At 39.7% G+C, this 19,332-nt stretch overlaps 1 protein-coding gene across 4 annotated transcripts in view; it reads left to right on the top strand.

Moving 5' to 3' along the window:
* THRB (thyroid hormone receptor beta) overlaps positions 1-19,332 on the top strand; it is a 153,581-nt gene that overhangs the window by 67,504 nt on the left and 66,745 nt on the right. Inside the window, exon 3 of one of the 4 annotated variants that reach the window (XM_066570904.1) lies at positions 4,654-4,724. The exons of the other annotated variants lie outside the window; for them this stretch is intronic. The gene's annotated coding sequence lies outside the window, so the exon portion shown is untranslated. The remainder of the gene's footprint in view (positions 1-4,653; positions 4,725-19,332) is intronic. 4 annotated transcript variants of the gene reach the window in all.

The raw sequence follows: 19,332 nt of genomic DNA, 5'->3' as shown, positions 1-19,332 counted from the left end.
GTCTGTGTCACAGCTCCCACCTGTGTGTATTGAATTCACAAGACCACTTTCTTGTCAACATGCATGCAACTTGCACACAGTCTCATCCAGTATATTCTACTGAAATGCATATCTCTTAAATAAATAATCCACTTAAGGTGCATAAGAATCACTCTAAATATGACTGCAGCTAATGGCATGTGTTGTTAAACATGTTAATTGCTTATCATCTGTTTGCATAGGTTGTGTTTTATAACAGCAAATGGAGAACCAAATGCTCAGTTATCCTTTTTAATTGTTCCTGTTAGACATCTTTTAATAATTATAAAATTTTTGTCCATCCTCAAAAACATACAGTAAATTTATAATATGAAAGCTCAGTAATTGAAATGCTATTGTGACACAGAAAGCTGTCTAGCAATTAATGGTTCAGGAAAACAATAAGTTAGTGCAAAGCCTTGAGTCTTCATTCTCCTAATACATCATTTTGTTTATTTCCATACATATTTCATAGTGTTTTTCACAGTGGGAGTCAGAGGAAGCCTTTGGCTGAATATTCTCTACCCCTAGCAAAGAGACTCTGTTGTGTTTTCATTACATTTGCCTCACATAATTACTCACTGTTAATTTCAAAAAGCCTTTGATATTTCTGCATGTGTGTGTCCTAAACAACAAGCTGATCCATAATGCAGCATGATTTATTGCCTTCTGACCTTACCACAGCTTCTCTTTGTGGAAAACAGCTTACAAATCTGGGTGTTAACTGCAGCTTGAGTAGCACAGAAAACTTTCTTCCTGTGTGCAGTACCTGCATTCCTGGGCAAGGTCAGTGATCTGGTCAAGTGAGGCTTTTTGTTTGGATGGCCTGTCCTGCCCACATTCCTTATAATTATTTTTTCCCCTATATTCAAGTATGCTTCCCAAACCAACTCTGCCTTTGTGGAGAAGTCTCACTGTTTACTGTGACTGCAGGCTGGTGATGCAGTGCATCTAGGCTGAGTACTCCTAGGACCAGATGGAAAATGCCAGTGTGCTGTGGAAAAACAGCAGCAAGCATGAACACCTTTCCTTCAGCTTGTTTGTTTTGATGGGCTCACACTGTGCCACCAGAACAAGTCTGATGTAAGGGATGCTGGGGCAGGAAGGCTGAAACTTACCAGGGAGACATGGAGAAGGAAGGTGGTGTGCAGAGAACATTGCCTTAAAGCTTATAATTTTCAGAGACGCTGTCTGCAGGAATGCTGTAGGCGTGGAGGAATGAAGATCACAGGAGGCTGCACTGGCTGTACCCTGGGATTTACACCCATTTGTGGGAGGAGTCTTCTCACAATCTCTACCTTGTAGGTAGAACTGTGTAAATTTAAGTGGCCTAACTGAACCCAGAAAATCATTGCCCAGTGTTAAAAAGTTGGAGTTAGGATTTGAGTCCAGGGATCTCCGCTACTTAGTTTTCTGGTAGATAGATACTTGCTGCTTAAGGTACACAGGAGGGAAAGGGTTAGAAGAAAAAAAGTAAGCAAAGATTTTGGAAATCCAGTATCTTTACACAGGACATATGATCAAAATCTGCTGGAAACCTTTTGTGAGAGAGAGAAGGAGCAGTTAAAATAGTAATTTGTTGCTCAGGCAAGTTCTTCTGGAAGAAGGTGGCTGACTGACTCTCCAGGTGCTAATGGTGAGAGTGGCAGTGGTTACTTTTCTGGTTCTACCAGAACGGATGCCTTGTGAAGGCTGACCTAGAACAGAGGCTAGATGGAGTTAAAGAATAAAGTAGGGATTTATTAAAATGCCTCAATGGATGCACCTTGGCCAGTACAAGAGCCCAGCCAGGGCTACACCCAAGATGACCCCAAAATGGTCACAAAATGAATGACCGGTCACGAGGTCTCTCACTTTTATAAGTTCTGGTCCATCAGCATATTGGAGTTAATTGTCCAATTATAGCTTTAGGTTATGAAGTCTCATCCTTCTTGTTTTTCTCTCTTCAGTCCACATTGTTTATGCTCTTGGGCCTGAAATTTGGATCAGTTGTCATTGGTCCCAAGTTAGAAGAGGAATTGTTTTGTCTAGCTATTCTGTGAAGGGAGCTTATCATCCCTTAATATGAAGCTCAGAACTGCACACTAAAGCAGCACAGAATCTGAAAAATATAAAAGCTAAAACCTAAGGCATCATGCTCACTGTCATGGCTTGGCCAGTTTTACCTTCTCTGTCAGTCTTTTCAAGGTGAGCAGAGCCAAGGATTTTAAAATGGCACTATGCCTTGCAGTCAGTTCCAGAGTAAATGGAAATAATGGAAAAAGTAATAAGAAGGTGGCAGCAGTGGGGCAGGGAGAGAAAAAAAGAGAGCACAGTGGTACTGCTCTGTTCTGTGGGAATGAACATGTTAGGGGAAAAGCTGGCTCTCATGTGTGTGGAGATCTGCCACACACGTGCTCATGTGCTGATCATGGTCAGTGACCTCATCCATATGCAGGCCTGGATGTCACAGTGGTTGGGGTTTGCCAGCCAAGGACTGACTCTGGAGGAAAGTGAAGACTGGCTGGTTTTGGCAGAGAATCCCCACTCTTTGCGGACACACTTGGAATCTTGTGAAGGCTATATGAATCTTAGAGTCTTTTCTTTCAGGGCTTTAAAGGTGCATGGCAGATGAAATAAGTTCATTTGCTGGTTATTTTATTCCTCAACTAAATCTGCTTTCTATTTGTACCTGCATGAGCTCACTGATTTGCATTCCTGTGATGTGCTCTTTCTCTTTTCTTTTATTTTTTTGGGCTATCTTACTGTAGAGTCCCCAAATCCAAAACCATACTGAGTCCACTGAGACACAGAGGAATGGTGATACCCATTCCATGTGCAGGAATGATGGGAATGACCTTGGAAAGAGTCATGACAGTCTGGATCAGCGCTACAAGTCTAGGCTGAAGCCTCTGTTCCCTGCAGGTGCTCGCAGTTGCATGCATGGTCACCAAGCTGTGTGAGCTGGGACTTGTCCTGTAACTCAGCGTTTCCAGGCAGGGAAAGGCATGCTAACAGGACTGCTCTTTCCCAGCAGTGCTGCTCAGCTCTGTCCAGGACGTGCCAAGTCCTCATTAACACCTTTTGCCCACTCTTGACATAGCTCTAGGATGGCAGTGGTTGGTATTTCCATTTAGAGGGACTGATTTTTAGGTTCCTTTCATAGTTCTGCATCTAGCAGTCCTGGCTAAAGCATACAATAAGTATATATTAAACCCTCCTGTGGTCTCCACAGCTCTGCAGTAAAGGTAGAACTGGAGATGCAAAGAGACAGAGCATTTTCCCATAAATTCTTTGCCCTGTCTGTTTTCAAATTAACTGGTGATTGATGAGGGGGAACAGGAAGAGAAAGAATAGCATAATAAAACTCCCCCGTTGCATCACTTAAAATTCTCAAGGAATGTTCATAAAAATCAATGTTGCTTCTCTTCAAGCTGCTGGGGGGCACAAGTCTTTAATCAATTAAATTCTCATTTTTAGATTTTTTTTTTTTTAGCAAGGCTCCTTAAATGTCTTTGTGCTGTTATGTGTGTCTGGTGTTACTTTTCTAGCTAAACTATTGGGTAAGTTTTGCATATTTTAGGTATATACTACATAAGCAAATAATAATGGGAAACATGAAAGTGTGGTTTACATTAGGAATTAAAAGTTGATGTAATCTGAATGGGAGCCACATGAGTTTGAATTGTTTGGCCAGTTTAGTTCATGCAATTGGGAAAATAATGGAAAGGAAATGTAAGTATGTGTGGTACATTTGGTTACCGTGGATAAAGCAGAATATCATCTAAAATTGCGTATTTCTTTTTGTGATAATCCTTTCTAGTCTTAGGGGGCAATCAAGATAAAATAAGATGTGTGAACTGCCATTTTCCCTGTAAGCTATAAAAAACTTATTCTGGTAATTTGTTCATGAGTAGGTGAACATGGCTGTTCCTATTGTATTCCTAATTTTCATTTTGAATAAGGATATTAATCTAGCAGGCTGTACTTGATTTGTGTTTCATTAAAAAAAACTAGTGGGATATGTGTAGGCCAGATAGGAATCTGGAGATACTCACTTCTTTAATAACAAGTCATCCCCTTTTCTCAGAGTAGTTTATCCCACTACTTTTTTCACCCATTTCAAATCCACCAAGGGCTGTTATCCTGAGGAGACCTCCATTCCTTGTGTTTTGTGCCTGACCTCCCAACAGTAGTTCTTGTTTATCTAGGGAGATGATTGTTTTCTGGAGAGCATCCAGCTGATAACTTACTTTCTCATTAGACCCCTTTTTCCTATTAGTTATCTCCTGTCAGTTGATCTGTGTCATTTGATAAAACTAATTAGGTAATAAAAGACTGTTTCTGAGCTCCTCCCTTTAATTTTGGCATGGCGAAATGTGCTTCTTGGCACCTTGCTCTTTCCACATAAAGACAGCCTTCAGTTGACAAACAACATTAATCCAAAAGAAAACAAGCCAGTTCACGCATCCTCTCTTGATATATCCTTGTGCCAGAACAAAATAGTTCCTAACAAATTATTTGTACCAAAGATAGTGACATAACCCTGGCACTGTTTTAGAGTTTTGCAAATGTTTGCAGAGCTTCTGAAGAGGCCAGGCTAAAAATACTCAATGAAACCATTCAGAATTCTACTAAAAGCATTTTGTTTCCTAGGACTTTCTTCCCTTCTGAAAATGCCCTCCCACAGCTGCATGGCATTTATTAGAAGGTGATGAAGGTATAAGGTAGGAAATCACATTTTATATTTTATTTTAAAAATTGGGCTAATTTTTAGCCTTCCTTTTTAGATTACATATGTTTTGTAAAGAAAGAGATATCTCAATGGAAGGTAAGCTTTTTAATTAGCTTCAGATTGAAGTATGCTCATCCAATGAAAAAGGCTGATCAGATTGTTCTTCATGAGAGTTTTCAGTGTGGGGGTTAGAGGTGTCATGGTATGCAGCATTTCAAAGACAAATAGCCAAGAATTGCCACTCCTTTATGGACAATGGCCTCTGCTGCACCCTAATGATGTAGGAATTTCCTGTGGATGCTGGTGGATTTTTTTTTCTTGATTTCTTGCTGCACCCCAGAATAAAATTCTTCAAATTTACTTTGAGAAGAGTATAGAACATGCTATGCTCAGATGTAAGACCTGAAGAAATCGCTGTAATCATTTTCCATTCACCCCAGAGAGAATCTATCAGAGCCAGTGATATTAGACTAACAAAAGGATCTCCACAGTAGCTGCTCTGTGTTTTACACTCAGAAATGTCATCTCTCTTTTAAGAATGGCTCCTACCTGTTTGGTGTTGAATGCAAGCAGTGCTTTGGTCAGGTCTGAAGAACTGTTTTGGTGTTAGTTGCATATTTACTGTGTGTTGTATTTATTTCCATCTCAGAAAGATCTACCATGGGGCTGTTCATGTTGTGCTTGCAGGGATTTGGAGTATTACATCTTCTGGGATGCAAGAGCCCTAAAATAGCAGTGTATGAAATTTTAAAATCAGTGGTATGATAAACCTGGATAGTACCAGTGTGTGTTTGTGAGTCATGTGATAAATACATGATGGAAGTGATAGTGAGAGTCAGTTACAGCAACAAGAAGTGACTGTTTTAAAAACTAAGGGGAAATAAAAGTTTGTACTTTCATTTGTCATAATTAGATTCAGAAAAGGTTTTTACTTGCTTTTTGCCCCTGAACTTTTTTTATCTTCTCTAGATGCACTTATAGCCAACAGTGACTCATGGGCATTCAGCTAAGATGCCTGAGATGGTTATTATCCTCTGGAGCTGCTGCTTTTCCTAACAGGAACAGTCTGAGATACTGCAGTTTATAACCTACCATAATGCTAACTACAACTTCTGTCTGTTTTGACTATCATACCTTGTATCTCAAGCAGAGTTGATTTTGCATTTCTAGCATTAAACATAAGAGCCTTCCAAGCAAATGGTAGTTCCCACTGCAGGGGAATTAAAAGCATGGGCTAGCCTGCCATTGTGTCAAATCTGATAATTGGTTTTCACACATAAGCAGCTCTAGAAATCCAAACTACCAAGCCTGTTTGTCCTGTGTGCTTTCCTTTAATGTACTACTCATTTTCACTTCAGATAGTTTCTTAGCCCTCCTGGCCAAAATTCAGTGCCACATGAAGCCCCTGTGAAAGCCTTGCTCATATTTTTCCAGTGCTGTGCTTAGTGCTGCATCAGTGAATGATTTTCAGCTGTGACCAAATTCTCCAGGATTTGCTAAGAGGTAGTGTTGGGAGTCTCTGTATTTATAGGCAGCCCTGTGGTGCCCAGCAGCATGACACTCATTTTCCCTCAGGATCCTTTCCCTGTCTGGACTCTGTGCTGTCTGCCCCTGTTGGAAGTGAAGATGTGGAGCAGTGCCCGAGGTGCTCTTGCCAGCAGGGTTATGGGCTCATTTTGGCTTGACTCCAGAAGAAAGGCAACAGATAAGGAATAGAGGAGGCTACAGCCCAGTTTTGCATGGAGTTGCTCTTGGTTTCTCTGCCTTGGCTCAATGTTTAGCCATGGTCTCTGCACAGCTGTCAAGACCTGATCCATGGGAAGGGAGGGAAGCTGCTTGGCTCACACTGCTGCAGTCCTGTCCTAGGCACTGCAGAAATACATGAGGAAGGGCTGTTGAGCAGAGGCACTGCTCTGGCTGTCCTGGCAGGAGACAGCATAGCACCTCTACTGCTTTCTTGGCTGGACAGGTTGAGAGAACTCACCAGCCTGCTGCTCATCTGTGCTGCTGACAGATGCTGCTTGTACAACTGGGGGGGAAGCCAACCTTTCCATCCCCAGTCTGGCACATGAAGACAATGCAGTTTAATATAATCGTGTCCTTTTCACTGCTTATTAAAACAAAGCTATGTGTTAACATTTTGTGGATTAAACCATTAATATTCACATTTTCACTCCTATGGAGTCCACAAATGCTATCTGTATGTGGAATTAAGAGTGCATAGCTGTAGGAGAACTGTCTGTACTGGATAACTACTGTGCAGCATTTTCTGAATTAATGAGAAATCCTTCTACAATTCAGTGTTGTTTTTTCTAGTAGGGATTGCTGTTGTGACATGAGATTCTTTTCAGGTTCAACTGCATTGTGCTTAGATGAGACAATTAATTGTTTTGTTGGATTTTTTTTAATTAACACATCAGAGAAGTGCCTAAACTCATCTGAAAATTAGAAGAGGAAAAATACACCCTATTTTACTGCCATGATAGTGTGAGCTCTACTGACAGGTCAGCAGTCGATGATGTTTTACAGTGCTTTTGTTTGGTGCTAAAAAAATATTTTCTGTTTTATGCCTAATTCACATGTAATGCATATAAGAGCTAAAATTGAGTATATGTCTTGCAAACGAGAATTAAAATTGGAAGGAAAATACATTAAATTGTGGTGTGAGTGGGTTGTGGCAGTGATTTTCTTCTATGCAAAATTTAAGATAAAAGATGAAAAATGCTAAAAGCTAAGTAACAGCTGATGCTAGTAAACAGTATTTGTGTTCAAAGAGCCATAGGGATTTTCATGAATTTCAAAAGATCCATAAGTGAAAGAGATTATTTGGCTTGACTTGCAGATACTGCTGCTGAAGCAAAGAACTTAAATAATCGTCCATAGCAGAGCCAAAATGAAATCTGACTCAGGTATTCCTGATTTCTCTCCTTGTTCTCCAGCTGCTTGACTGTCAAGGCAGACTGACACAAAATTGTCTGCAGGTTGTTCCTGATTTTTTTTTTAGCCATTAGAAACATTGGTTCTCTGCAACAGAAAATGTTTGTACTACAGACACATGAAAGTGGTTTGAGCATGTCTGCTTGTGGATATATTTTATTTTTAGATACTGCAGAATTTTCCCCTGTTCTTACCATTTCCTGTGGTTTTACTCTGGAGCATGATGGATGAAGAAGGCTATTTGTGTGATTAAGTTATGAGAATAGCAACTGTAGGTCTTGGGTTTACAGTTGCAAGTCAGATGTGACGGTCAGTCCCTGAAGTGTAGTAGCAAAAAGTGAACTTCTTCATCTAATAAAAGAATATTTGTCCTATTAGAAGTGCATTGGAGAAGTGAGGCTGCATTAATATTTTAAAAGCCCTGTGGGATACATGTAGGAAAGTGTCTGTAGAAGTGGGATTAAGTCAGTGAGAGTGTAGAAACAGTACATTCACCTGCAGTAAGCAGTGAGAGAATTAAGCTAAGCAGGAACACGATGCACTGGAATAAGTGTTGACACATGGAGTTAATTGAGAGCAATTAGGTCTGTGCATAGACAAGATCTACACAGCCCGTTTGATGCACGGCATTATGTGAGTAAAGGGTGCAGGATTAGACCTTTTGTTTACAGATTTACCTAATGCTTTGAACTATTTGGATGAATGGTGTTACACAAATGTTAGTCATAATTATTATTTAATTATGACCGCATGTTTACTTTGAACATAGTCCTGTGCCTAATATGTAGGAAAGCCGGGATAATGTTGCAGCTCCAGTGTGCGAGCCACTGTTTGCCAAGCAGCGTTTCCCTAATGGCTTCTCCTTCCATGGGATGGAAATGCCTCCCTGGACGGTGAAGTTACACCAGTTGTGGTATGTAATAGGCAAATAGCTTACATAAGAATACCTTCAGCTAGAACATTTTAGAATATGCATCTGAGATAGAATGCTAACTTATTAAAATTGAGGCTATTAAATGTGCTGCTTGTATATAATTTCAAAATCCCTGAGATGCCAGTATTTCATTCTGTTTCCACTGAGAGTGCAGAAAGCAAATTTCGTAGTATGATTCATAATATAGGAGTGCTACAGAATTTCTATAATTCATGTGTTGCTACTTTAATTTGCATTTAAATGTTTAAACTGTTATAAAATTGAAGATTCTTTAAACTTTAATCTGGTTTTTACACTCTTAAGCAGAATGAAGCTGTTCCTTGTTTAACTCTGTTTTGAGGTTTTCTTTTGCTCTGATCTTCCATTTCAGATACTGTGGAGATCTTAAGATAATTTTATGAGTGGCTACACATATAAGCAAGAAAGAGCTTAGTGGAGTTTTTGTTGTTGTCTTTTGTTTTGCTTTGTTTTGTCTTTGTTTTGGTTTTTTTTTTTTGTTTGTTTTTTGGGGGTTTTTGTTTGGTTTGATTTGTTTGTTTGGGTTTTTTTTAACCTTTTTATTTTTTTCTTTTTTTAAAGACCCTTATAAGAAATATAATTCTGATAAATGTATGGTATCCTAGGTTGCAAGAGATGGAATGCTTTCTCTCTTATCCTTTCCACTAAGTTAATGTGGGTGGTTTTTTAAGTGACCAAAGGTAATGATGAATATGAACCTTTTCCTTGGAATGCTCTTAGTGCTTTGAATGGAGATACCTCAGTTCCTCCGTGCCTGGCATTTTACAATTATTGTTGGTCCTACTGAGAGGGGGGAAAAAGACTTCTCTTGAGCAGACTGTGCACATGGACTTGTATGCAGGATCAACCTCATTAATTCAACAAGTATCTGTCTTTTCTTTAACCCAAAATGGGAATCTTCTGATTCCTGACTGGGTTACTGAATCCCATAATTGTATCCCATAATTGCAGCTTATATTTTTCTCATTGTTTAAGGCACTTGATCTTCCCTTTGGGCCTCCCCTGACATGCTTGTCTGTAGTAGAAGATTTGTGAATCTCCTGATGGTGACAGGCTTAAGGTGACATGACACTTCCCACGTGCACCAAAAAAGCACGTGTATTTCTGTACTTCAGTTTTCCTGAGCACCTGTTGGCTTTAGTGAAAAATTACTTATCCAGTAAATTTAAAAAGAAAATTAAAATAGTTGATGATTTAGAATCAGCATGTCTCCCCATTTCCCTTTTCTAAAGGGAAAAGGGGAGACATGCTGATTCCTTCAGGAGAGAAGAAACTTTTTTTCAAGTCTAGGTGTCCAAAGTTTACTTAAACTTTCTTTCACACAAAAGGCATTCTGTTCTACATGATTGTGTCTACCTGGAAATAAAGTATTTTGGTAGAAGTAATTTATGTTTGATTTGAAAAGATTTCTGAAAAGAAGTTTGGTTTTAGAAAATTATTTCACCCCTTCAATTTATTATTTTGGTGTAGAAACGAAGGTAAAAATAATTTGTGAATGCAATTTCCTTGAGAGGGCTTGAGTTTCTGCATTCCTTTGCTTTTCTCTGTGTTTTTCCAGCCCGGCCATACGACTGAATGTTTGAATATTGTAGTGTCAACAGCTCCTTGTATTTTCACTTGATACAGTTGAGCAAAAATTTTGACATTCAGCTGAAATGTTTGAGGAGCCATTACCAGCATAATTCTGCTTCTTAAGTAAATCTCATCTCAGTGCTTGAAATCTAAATGGATTAATATTTTTAATGTCTTGTTTACAATGCTGCCTATGAAAGCCTGTATTTGTCTACTTGCCAGCCTTCCTTCTTGGCCAGGAACCATTCTGGCGTAAATCTCAACGCTGGGCTCCCATCCATTTTCCTTGAGTCTCTCTCTGGTTCCCTCCCTTTTCCTCAGGGGCTCTCTGGAAGATTGTCAGAAGGGCTTTAATTTCTTGAGCAAGTCAGCTTTTTTTGACTCCTAAATATTTCTGCCCCAGCCCTGAATTTCAGACTTTGCCAGCCAACCACAGATGGCTTGCCCCAGTGGTGTTACAAAAAAATACATACGTTCTCTGGTTTTGCTGAAAACAAACCTAAAAACAAACCAGTGTTAGCTTTGGAAGGGGGCAGAAAAAGATGCTTAAGAAAAAAAGACACATGTGTGGTGTGTGTGTGGGACTTGACAGGGTGCTCAGCAGTCATGCTGGAGTAAAGGTGAGCCAGTAGGTAATTCCTAATGTAGATTGTATCCACTATAGCGTCCTATACCATTTATACATTTTACCAGCAGAGCCATACTAGCTAGGAATGCCCCAAAATTTACTAAAATTGAAAAAAACCCCAGATATGACCATTATGGTGGCACTGGTTTAGCTGTGATTGCTGACTGTATTGCTGAGTGTCTTCAGGGATAGGAGGAGTCTTTGAGGAGAGTCTGGGGACTTGGCAAGTGTGGCATAAGCCCAAGTGCTAAAGCAGCAAGCAGGTAAGTAGAGAGTAGAAAACAGGGGTGTATGATATCAGACTACATTGCAGTAAAATTATGCAGCTGCAGGTATGGTGAACCCTCTTCTGAGCAGGCCAGCAAATCCTCACTAGTGGTTATTTTGATATGTGATACTCTGATGCTAATCTAAGGAGTTGAATGCGAAACCAAAGAAACCCCAGCAACAATGAGAGCCCTTAGCTGAGGAAGGAGCTCTTGGCAGTTCCTCTGCCTTCCTAGAAACAGAGAGTGAGCACGAGCTCATGCAGTGACAGGATGCAAGGTTCCTGGAGAGGTGTGGACAGTGGGTCCCTGCATGGTGCCCTGACTCAGGTACATGTGGAAGGAAGAGGTGGTGTCCCCACACTACAATACTGGGACTGGTAATCAAACAGCTCCCCAAAGCAACAACAATTTCTGCTTGGTCTGGCTTGAGGTGGGGGTTTTCTGCCCAGTCTGGCATTAGAGGGGAGTGCAGTGGAGTGGCAGCCCTGGAGCAGAGTCTGGCCAGACACTCGTTTTGCCAGCCTGCCCCTGCCCTTGGAAGAGTGGGAGTCACTCTGACCCCATGGTGGAGGAGAATCCATATTGCCCTTGCCATCAGTACAGTGCTGGTCTGTCTCCTGCCTGTGCTTCCACTCAGCTCCAGCCTCATGGGAAGAGTCCCCTGCACTGGAGGTGAAGATAGAAGGTGTGAGTGAGAGGAGCCAGCCAAAGCCCTGCGTGCCTGCCCATGAGACACAGGTGGGGGCCAGCTGCACCCCAGGAATGAGTGAGTGAGGGAGTGAATGCATGTGTGTGCATGTAAGATGCTGATTTCCAAGGAGATTTTAATTTCTGGTTCTTAACATGCCATTTATTTTTGAAAACACTGTATTACTCAAAATGAGATAGGTTGATGAGCCACAATAATCTTGACAATCTTTCATTATAGATATCTGAAGGAATATGAGCTTTCTTAATGTTTTATAGACTAGTGTGTCTGGCTCTGAGAAATTATAAAAGAAATATAAATAGCAGGGATAAAGAAAAGGGAAATATGGATTTAATATATGAAGCAGCGAAGTATTTGGCTACCCTTTATCATTTATTGGGCATTCTCTCTGCTGTTCAGAAATTATTTGGAGTCAAGGATTCTCAGATTTATTTTTTTTTTTAAATCTCATTGTCTGTCTCAGACATCAGGCTTACAAGATGAATGTACAAACATGAGTGTGTGAGTCAGGAATCATGTCAGTGGAGGTGGCTGTGTGAGCAAGGCTGTAGGTAAACAGAAATAAAGTTAATTGGCACTTTTCTTGTATGCACGGGCAGCTGAAGTCCTTTTCGCTGGAAGAAATTTTCTTTTCCCATTATCCTTCAACATTCTCTTGGAGGAATTGTCTCAAGGGAAGTGAGTGAGTCAGAAAATATGCCAAGTTCATGTCATGGCTGTTTCGGCGTTTCTTTCTCTTGCTGGCCTCCAGGAGCTTTATTGGCAAGTGTTTTTAAAGGAAATATTGGCACAGGAAGGCCTTATTGTTTATGTCATGAAAGTCTCTTGGCTTCTTCTGCCTTGTTATTTTCTCCCTTAAATGGGGAAATTAGGAGTGGGGGGACTGAGAAAGGAAAAGAGGAGAGAAGCAGAAACTATTGATGGTTGCTACCAAAACTCTTCCCCCTACATCAGGATGTATCTTGGTGAGTCCTCTCTTTGCTTTTTCTCTGTTGCTGCTTTTCAGGCTTTGCTACAGCTGGTAAATGGGTTTCTAAATGCACAAGTCTCCTTTTTATGCTTTTCAAGATGTGGCACTTAGAGAGTTTTTTGAAAGAAGCCAGCAGTTTTCTGCTGGACTCTCCTCTGCCAGAACGGGGCAGGGAGGCAAATGCAGAGCCCAGCCAGGGTCAGATCACTACTGTCTTCTCACATGCAGATCTGAGCTCTGTGATGGGCTGTGGAGGACATTTCATTAAATTCTTTTTAGTTCTGTGTAAGGTTTGCATACAAAATACAATGTGATTTACAGGAAAAAAAATCAAATCCGTATGTTCTGCTGAGCAGATGCAGCGGGTACAGAGAGAAACAATAGTGAGATGGTGCATGGTCAGAAATGTTGCTTGTTAAAAACCAAAGCAGAAAGCAAAAGCATTCCATCAAATGTGTATGCATTCTTAAAAAAAAATACCAAACCAACAAACTACCCCCCTCCCTCTACCTAAACTTACTCATATGCACTCAGGCAATTTTGGCATAACATAAAAGCACACAAAAAAAGAATTATGTCCAGTGCAGCAATAAAAATTGCTGTAACTTATTACCCTCAAATTAGGTGAGAGTTGGAAAGTCTCTGAGGATACTATTAAAGAATTAAATATTAACATTTCAAAGAATGTTTCAGTATTTAATTTTTTTTTTTATTTGGAAAGTAAAAAGTTAACTCTCCTTGTGATACGTCATGGCAGAAATTCTGTTTCTAGACCAGGTTCGTTTTTATCTATGATATTTGCCTCTCTGATATTTGTGTATGCAGCTCAAAGATCTAGGATAAAAAATTCTTTCAGGTTAATGTAACAAAGGTATGCATTGATGTACAAAAAAAGCATAACCCTATTTCTTTTGGATTTGTTACCACAGAAGAAGAAATGTAAAGTAAATGCCTATTTTTGTGAGTTAAACAGAGAAAATGACATCTAAACCACTTTTCTTTGTATCCATTTAAACTAAAGATTGTCTGTGGAATTAAATATCTATTTCAAGGCTGTGATGCAGTTTTTGTGATGTCTCTTCAAACACTAAGTATTTGTTGGTACATAATAATTCTTTTTATTGTGGCGTCTTCCTTGCATTTTGGTGATGCCTTTTTGGAATGCTCTTTTTCAAAGGAATGAGACATGATTAATCTTGGCTCTTTAAACCTATATTGTTTCACTTTTCAATTCTTTCATGTTCTTTTGTTTTCTCACCTACCTATTTGCAGCATCTGTGCAAAATTCTATAAGTGCATAACAGTTTAATTTGTGGAAGCTTTTCCCTGCCCCCTCTGCTTCCAGCTTTGTACTTGATTTGTACATACCTTGCTTCTACTTTCTTTTAAAATGTATATACAATTGAAGGTTAGTTCAAAGTTCTCGTGGAACATGCATTTCTAGACCTGAATATTCTTAAAGCTTGTTATTTTTTCAGATTTGGGATCTTGCTCAGCCTGTTACAGGAAAAGTAACTGCCTGCCAACATTAGAATCCAGAGAACAGGAACCTGGATTTTGCTTGGAAAACATCTTTAGGAAAGGTGGCTGTGGCTTTTATATTCCTGTCTTCAAGTGTTTTTACCAAGACTGAGCCATAAGAATTATATTGTAAAATGATAGTTAGAAAACCAGGAAAAAAATACCCCTTCTAGCAGCACTAGCATATTTTGTTTATAATTCATTTGTATGAATATGAATCTGTAACAAAGTAATCACTTAAAAGGATATCATAGTTTCATAGAGGATGTTGCAAGTGAGTAATTTTCACTTTGTTGTAATTGTTATCTAGAGTGAGCCATAATCTTTTTCTGGTTTTTTTTTTTTTTTTTTTCCTGTGTGTACATATACCCGTATCTATAAATATATTTGAATAGTTATATCAAAAGATAGGCATGGTAATACTTATGGTAATATCACCATGGATTTTTCTTCTATGTAAGGAATCCTACATTTGTCAGTTCAAGCAGACAGAAACCTTTGTGCTGTGTTTTTTGTGTCTCATGTCATAACATGAGAGAAAACAAACCATAAAACTGGGTGTGAATAACTGTACTTTGGCCTGTGTTTGCTATCCACTTTACCAGACAGCCAAAATTCTTTAGACATGGCAGTAAAAGCTCAATATTAAATCATCAGCCCATATCTGTTGCTCCAGTGTCAGGTACACTGTGACAATATTACTTTATTATTATGCTGGAGCACCGAGTAAAATCACCTGTTTCCTTAGGGACTTCCATTGGAAATGTATTTCTCCTCTGTGCCCTGAAACTTTAAGGTCTCTTCTGAGCTAGGAAGCCCCCAATTTGGGCCACTCCATTGGTATTAGGCTTGCTGGTTTCCTTAGCAATGAACTGTAGGAAAGCTACATTCTCCTTTTCAAGAGCTTCCTCCTCTCTCCCACAGCGCCATTAATTTTTGTTGCATTGAAGAAATAGAAGAAGATAAAAGTTGGATATGGCTGATAACAGTCTTGCAAAAACAATTTCCATAATTCAGAACTTTTAATTTTCTGACCGCCGGACTGTCACATGCGTGTAGAGAGCTGATCAGGATGAGCGTTCTCAAACCACAGCTACAGTTCAGTGCTTCAGCATGAAATGAATGAGAACAGGGAGTCAATTATAATTTAGGATTGTGCTGTTCATCATGCAGGCTAAACAGCCTGGCTTAACTTGAAGAGATCAATATTCACAGGTCTACTCAGTTCTTCAGGGGAGGCAATGATTTGGGTAAAAATTATGATCCAGTTATAATCTACTTGAATTTCCAGAAGTTATTAATAGGGTTCTTTCCTGAAGGCTTATAAAGAATTAAAGCTCCTGTGCACTGAAAGGGAAACTCTTGTCGTGAATTAATAGCAGGTTAAAAGTTAGGAAGCAATAGGGAGTAAACCATCAAGTTTTACTGTGGGGGAATCCTGTAAGGCATCAATCCAACATAAGGAAAAAGGGTTAATATTGAAGTAATAAAGCCTGATGGTGGTGCTTTAGTCAGCTGGGAAGAATTGTACAAGGATTTGACAGTATTGGGTGTGACTGAGCAATTTGTTGGCAGAGGGAATTCAGTCACAATAAATGTTAAGATTTTTAAAAGGAGAAGAACTGCAATCACAATGGACTTATGACCACTTAGGGAAAAGGTGCTGGTGCTTTTTTATAAAGGTAACAGCTGAATGTGCATCATAAGTCAAAAGCAAACATTGCAAATTTTTAGGAAGGGGACAGAGAAAATTGTCATATTCTCCATGTTTTACTCTGCATAGGACTTCATCCAAGTAACATGGTCTTTGTTCTGACCTGTTAGATTTTCATGTCTGTAGTGTTAAAACATGTATAACAGCACAGTATTTTCCATTCTCAGATGCATCTTTTTCTGACATGATCTAAAAACCCTATAATACCAAGAACAAGTGAAGATAGACTAATGCCTACCAATGTTGTAGCACTCTGATAGAAGCATCTTGCAGTTTCTTACTAGTAATTAAGAAAGGAAAACACTGAGAGCATATCTGAAAAATAAAAGGAGTGAAGGCTGTATGAAATTTTAAGCTGGGCAAAACTACAAATGTAAACAGCTTTATGGTGAACAGAAGCCCTCCTTAATAAATAAAGATAGTTCATCTGGGGACTTTGCTGTAACAAGCCTGTCTTCCATAACGTTTTATTCTGGAATGGGTTAGTGCCAAAGGACTTTTTGATTGTGTGGATTCAGATGTATGTACATATAACTGCTGTACCCATCAAATCCTCTATTTATTCCAGAGCAATTTTACCCATCAAAACTTATACCTGTTAGGTACTAAGCACCAGTATTGTGGCCATAAATATGCAAAATTAACCACTTTGCCAGGTACTTTCCAGGTACAATAACTGCTACACATTTTGTATATATTTCAATTGTTCTCTTGGTTACTGTCATGGTTTGACACTGGCACAATGCCAGTGCCTCCATGAAGATACATTCTCCCTGGTAGCTGCTGTGAGATGTGACCAGGAATAAGCAAAGCAGGCTCCTACTTAGGAAAGAAAAGAACCAGAACTTTATTAACTACTCTACAACTACAAATAAAAAGGAACACACACATACAGGGAAAATGAAAACCTCACAAATGCATTTCCTCCTCCCCCACCAAATTTCCAACACAATACATTTGTTCTTCAATCACCAACTCTCGGTCCAGCACCACCTTTTAGACAATCAATCCTCAGTCCATCAAGAGGAGAGGAGTCCTTCTTGTACCATGGGCTTCCCCTGGAAACACAGCTGAAGCCTCGTGTGTTTCTGTGTCACTCGTGGCACCGCCCGGAGTACATCTGCCGTTGTGACTTCTTCCTTTCCATGTCCAGTGCTCTCACCACTGAACACGGACCAGAACTGCTTCTAGGGTTGTCTTTTTTAAGGATGCTCTGTCTCGTTCCAAAAAAGGCACAGTCTCTCCTTTGGGACACCTGTCCCCACAATCTCTCCTTTGGGACACCTGTCCCCCCCATATTTTCACCCCCTGGGGCCGAGGGGCATCAACACTGAACCCTCTTGGTTCTGTGGCCATTGCCTCCCCCTAGAATGCAGTCTCTGTATCACAAGGAACATGGTTCTGTCCATGGCTATACAAAAAGAGTCCAGCAAAAGCCACTCCATCATCTCTTCCCACTAGGATTCTTCTCTATTCTTCTACTATCTCTCACTCGCCCAGACCTCTCTCACACTGGCCCATTTCTTCCTCATCTTCCACTCTATCTTCTAGGAAAGGTCAGGTCAATGTTCTGTAAAGTTCTCATTCTCCAAAAAGGGGTTAAAAGCTCCTACAAGCGGCCGGCTGAACCCCCCCGCTCTTCTCCGTCCCAGCCGTGCTGCCAGCACAGGCCCATGTTTATCAAGTCTCAAGGTTACAGTCCCAGGCAGCGGCTCTCTCTCTCTCTCTCTCTCTCTGTGTCTCTCAGGGGGGGCTGCCCGATGGCTCCCGGTGTCTCTCTCTCTCTCTCTCTCTCTCTTCCACCCTTCCACCCCGGGGCTCAGGCCTACCTCTCTCGGCCTCGTGGCTTTCCCCTCCCCCTGCCCAGCCAGCAGCTGGGCCGGGGCAGAGACCCGAACTCTTTCCCGCTGGAAACCCAAGAGGACCCTCCCAGGGCAGAGCTCTGCTTTTAACCCCGTGTTCTCAGAGGCGTGTCCATGTCCCAATGGCCAGGTTAAATGCCAATATTAAAGTCTGAATATCCATTGGCCAAAAACACAGCATCCCAAAAAACACATTTCCTGTCAAACCACCACATTTACAAACTTGCACATGAAGTATGGGATGCATACTGCATGTAATGATTTCTACTTTTCCCTCCCCATCCATCTGAAGATCTCAGAGATTAAAGAGAAGAAAAATATTCTAATCATGCATTCAATAAAGTCATTGGTCTTTGGATCATTTTACTTATGGTTTTATATAATGTTGAAATTTCACAATTTCTGACAAAAAAAAAATTTACAAAATTCTTTTTCACCTGCAAAAGGCTTGAGATTACACTGACCAGACTGCTCTTCAGAATTATATAGGTGTATTCAAACAGCTTAAAAGATTATTATCGTTGCTTCCCTGATTTAAAAAAAAAAAGAAGAAAAAAATTATGCTAATGTTGTTCTAGGATTCATCTAATATGTACTTAGAAGTAATAAGTAATTTTACAGTTTACACAAGTTTAAATAGAAAAAGATTAAAATTAAAAGCAGAAAACCCGATGGATAATCAAATGTGTTTCTTCACAGAAGAAGTAATGCAAAGATTTCTACTATATAAATAGACTTTGTATAATGACAGAAAATGTTACTTCTACATTGCTTAATTTCTCATATTTCTCCCTGGCATTTTGAATCCTGCATTAGTCTGTAGAACAGATTCAAAATATCAGAGGTAAAACAAAAAGCCAAACTTTGTCTTCAGGATGAAGTTTCACTAACTTGATTGGGCATTACTCAGAGCAGATCCATTTTTAGCATATTGCAATTTGCATACTGACCTTTTCTGCGCTGTGAATGAAAATGATGCTGTGATGTGTTGATGAGTCCTGTAAAATAATGTTTAAGATTTCATTTAAATATATTGTTTGATGAACAATAATGACATCTACTCTATTATAATAATAAAAATGTCCATTACAATAATAAAATAAATCTAGATTACTTCCAGATAGCTGAAAAAGATGATCTTACAAAGCTAAGCTTTGTTTTCAGAAATGCTCACTGACATTTTCTATCTTTGGTAGCTCTCAGTAAAATGCAGAACTGTTGAAAGTTTAAGAGTCTTATGCAGGATGGATGTAGACATCAGGTCTGAAATGGGGGAATGTGTACATTTGCATGTGTGCATATGCTGATGATAATAGTTCGGAAAAATGTCACCTCAAAACTTTAGCCAGAGCAGCTACTCCAGGTGAGCTACGTAAATGGATGCTTTTATTTCTCTTCCAGTGTGATCACTGCACAATTTAATATAAACTGAAAGCAGACTTACTTCAGGGAGAATAATCTGGAGT

Source organism: Molothrus aeneus, chromosome 1 (assembly GCF_037042795.1).
Source record: "Molothrus aeneus isolate 106 chromosome 1, BPBGC_Maene_1.0, whole genome shotgun sequence".
Classification (NCBI taxonomy): domain Eukaryota; kingdom Metazoa; phylum Chordata; class Aves; order Passeriformes; family Icteridae; genus Molothrus; species Molothrus aeneus.
This window is presented reverse-complemented; position numbering and strand designations above follow the sequence as displayed.